The sequence below is a fragment of the Aulonocara stuartgranti genome, assembly GCF_965226115.1.
Source record: "Aulonocara stuartgranti genome assembly, chromosome: 3".
In the NCBI taxonomy this organism is placed as follows: Eukaryota; Metazoa; Chordata; class Actinopteri; order Cichliformes; family Cichlidae; genus Aulonocara; species Aulonocara stuartgranti.
The window spans coordinates 750001-753570 of NC_138941.1; the positions used below are offsets into that span (position 1 = coordinate 750001).

General features: G+C 42.8%; 1 protein-coding gene across 1 annotated transcript in view; it reads left to right on the forward strand.

Moving 5' to 3' along the window:
• LOC309702404 (protein NLRC3-like) overlaps window positions 1-154 on the forward strand; it is a 28465-nt gene extending 28311 nt beyond the window's left edge. Inside the window, exon 10 of the mRNA XM_082527122.1 lies at window positions 1-154. This exon is cut by the window's left edge and continues 688 nt beyond it. The gene's annotated coding sequence lies outside the window, so the exon portion shown is untranslated.
• The last annotated feature ends 3416 nt before the right edge of the window (window positions 155-3570 follow it).

Sequence of the window (3570 nt, forward strand, 5' to 3'; positions counted from 1 at the left end):
AAACTTCTTCCTCTTCAGTCACAAACAAACAGGAAGTGATGTCACATGTGTTCCTGTCCACACAGCAGAATGAGTCTATTGCTGACAGTGATGTACAAACAGAGTGAGCATTTCTGAGGCCCAAAATAAACTGAGTAGTTCACTGAATGAACAATGGACTGTGAGCTCAGTTCCTTCATCATTAGTATGGATTATATATGTATATGTATTATATTAGTATCATATATATCAGGTGCTGCTGCTTTCAGTCATTGTGCAAATGTGCTGTTTGTAAGCTTGTAAAGCTGCAGTCAGCTGAGACTGAAGAAGTCACCTGATCAGTGAGCAAACGTTTCTGAAAACGTCCAGATGAACAGAATCAACCTTTTGGGATCAGCCAGCAATGCAGCATCATTGTTGTTCAGCTTCAGAGGTTTGCAGGAATGAACTGATGACCAGAAACAGCTGCAAAGTCCAAGAAAATACCAGCTGGAGTTCAGCTGCATTTGAAGAAGTCAAAGAAAAGTAAGGATGGCAAAGGGCGACGTTTTCTTCCAAAGAGCTGCAAACATGGTCGACGCCTCATTAGAAGAATCATCTGGACATTTGTGAGGAACTCTAACCAAGAAAGCAACGTCACACAGATCCAACAGACAGTTTCCATGACTGCAAGTGTTGAGTGGAAAAATGCTACATTGCATTATTGCATCCTCTCACCACAGGAGGCGCTGTTGGCACCACTGATTGCTGATCAGCTGTTCTCTGATGATCTGATTGATACTGTGAATAACGGGACTCACTGAACTCTGTGACACAGTGAAGATTACAGAGTTTAACTTCACCCTTTAAGACTGACCACAGAACCAAGTCCGCCAGAGCTTTTGTTATATTTTTACATGCTGTGGAGCCATTTGTGGGAGCATTTCAAGTTGCTATACATCAATACAACTGTTATAGCCCTAATTTTAATAATATGTATGCATTAAGTCCATAGTAACTACATAAACTGCAAAAAAAACCTGCTCATCCATCTCTGTGTGTATCAGGATACATTTGGTTCATAATACACAGAAAAATCAGAGTTATTACCTGTAATAAATGTGAAAGATTCCTGCAGTGATAACCAGGCAGGACTGAAACACATCCAAGCTGTCACCACGGTAACAGCACCGCCCATCCACAGGTGAGGGGAGGAGCAAAAAGAGGGACTTTGACCATTTTATACTAAAAACACTCAACTAATGTTTCTAATATGAAACAAATAAGCCCACATTAATGTGAGCGTTTATTAAATAATAATAATGATGATTTCCTCCTGATCTCATTTCCACAGCAGAGAAAACTGTGGTGTATATTGAGGTGGAGGGTGTGGTCTGTGGCTCAGGTGTAGAGTGAGGGTGGGGTGCACCACAGCAGCATGCTGGGACTGCTGAGGGTGGAGGAGGGAGTGATGATGACATCAGAGCTGCAGCACAGAGACCAGTGAACACACAGTCTGTTCATCTTTGCATAGATACAATATACAGCACAATATTGAATGACAGACACGCTGTGGGAGCTTCCACAGATACACTGACGTCAGCATCCAGAGTCCTCCTGCTGCTCCCCCCTCAGAGCCCCGTGATCAGCACCAACACATTCAGTTAGATGACAGAGTCCAGCTGCAGCTAGAATCAGCTCCCCTCTGTGAACAACAGCACAGCGTCAGTGTTTCACACTCAGTGAAAGGAGGAAACAGCAGAAGAACACCATGTGTGCTACGTTTCCCAGGACACACTACAAACTGCACAAATACAGAGCAGCACGTGGAAGGACCTGGAGCTGCATTTACAGAGCTGCAGACAGCGTGATGTCCTGTATGGACAGGTGGAAGGAAGCAAGTCCTCAGCTGGAACACTCGTGTTTGTCCACAGACAGGAAACACAGCAGGAAACTTCCTCACAGAAGTGCAGCTCATGGATAACACACTTCCTGTCAGTCAGAATGAGGCTGCAGCCAAACACAGAAAGGTGTTTTTGTCCAGATGAGCCCAGAGAAGAAACACGAGTGTTCACAGACATCAGAAGCTCAGAGAGGTGAAACATGAGGTTGGAGTCCTCGTCAGCATCCAGAAGAGCTGCTGTGAAACCCTGAGTACTCATGACAGACTCTGATGGCACAAACACATCATGATTCAAACAGAAAGACAAACATGGAGCTCCTGATCCTCCTGCATGAGAACAAGCTGACATGAGCGCTGTGTCTGAGAGTGTCTCCCTGTCACAGTGACAATAACACAGCTGCTGCTCACAGTCATTAAACTGACCTGAGGTCAGCTGTGCTCCTTACATATGAACCATGTGACCTCACATCAGTGCTGTGGATGACTGTAGTCATAGAAGAGTAGAGCTGTAGCAGGTGGTGTGAGGAGGAGGTGGTGTATTCTAGTTAACGCAGTACTGAAACACTCCAGCAGAGGGCGCTGTTAAGTCCTTATTGTAACACAGTTACTGTGTGCAGTTAGACTTCATACATAATCTGCACTTATTTCCATCAGACATGCTGTCAGTAAATGATTGGTTTCTATTGATTCTACTTCCTGTTGACTCGTTTGATGACAGTGAAACAATCACAGCTGATTGTGTGATGATGTAAACTGTCACTGTTACATTCAGTGTGTGTGACATAATGTTAGTGCAGGCTGATAACAGCCTGGTTCTGTTAGAAACACATGAACGTGTCCATAGATCAGTGTGTGTTTAACATGAGAGCTTCAGCCCTGCTGATGTGTTAAATAAAGACATGCAGGAAAACTGATGAGACTCTGAAATAACTCTTTATATTTATAATGTAACTCTGCATCAAAAGAACAACAAAGGATCCCAGACAGGTTTCTGTGAACAAAGACCATTCTGATGTTTCTGTGTTTCTAACACTTTGACATTATTAGTAAACAGACTGCAGTGAGCAGCATTTATAAAGAGCTTCTATATAAAGATATGACAGCTGTTTGACAAGTTTATCACTCTGTGTTTGGACCTGATCAGTCCAGCTGTTTACTTGAAACATGTTCATTTACCTGTTCTGTTATATTCATGTTCTTGTCTCTGTTGAAAACACATTTTAATGTCCCTCAGATTTTTCTCCCAGATGAATAAATATAAAAATGACACAAACTGACTGCAGCTACTTTTTGTCCTTTCTGTCAAAAACCTTCATGTGACTCATGAGAGACACGTTTCAGCTGTTTGTGACAGATCAGAGGCCAACAAGTCATTTATAACACTTTCCATCATTGTTTAAAGTTCTCAGTGTTTCTGTGTTGCTGCGTATAGGATCTCCCAGCATCATCACTGTGCTGTCCAATCATTGTGTGCGAGGTTACCCTTATAGTGCGATGTGTGTTTGCACAAAGAGAAGCATGTGTGTCAAATATAAATAAGCACAGAACAGAAACAGCTGCTGGTTTCTTCTGTTTGGAGTCAAGTTAGTGTTTTGTGTCTTTGTTTGAGGCCTGATGTCGAGCAGAGGTGTGTGTAACTGCACTGGTCTGTTATATGTGTGAAGTGTGTGCTTCTCTTCAGCATCATCTTTGTCACTGCTGATTCCTTT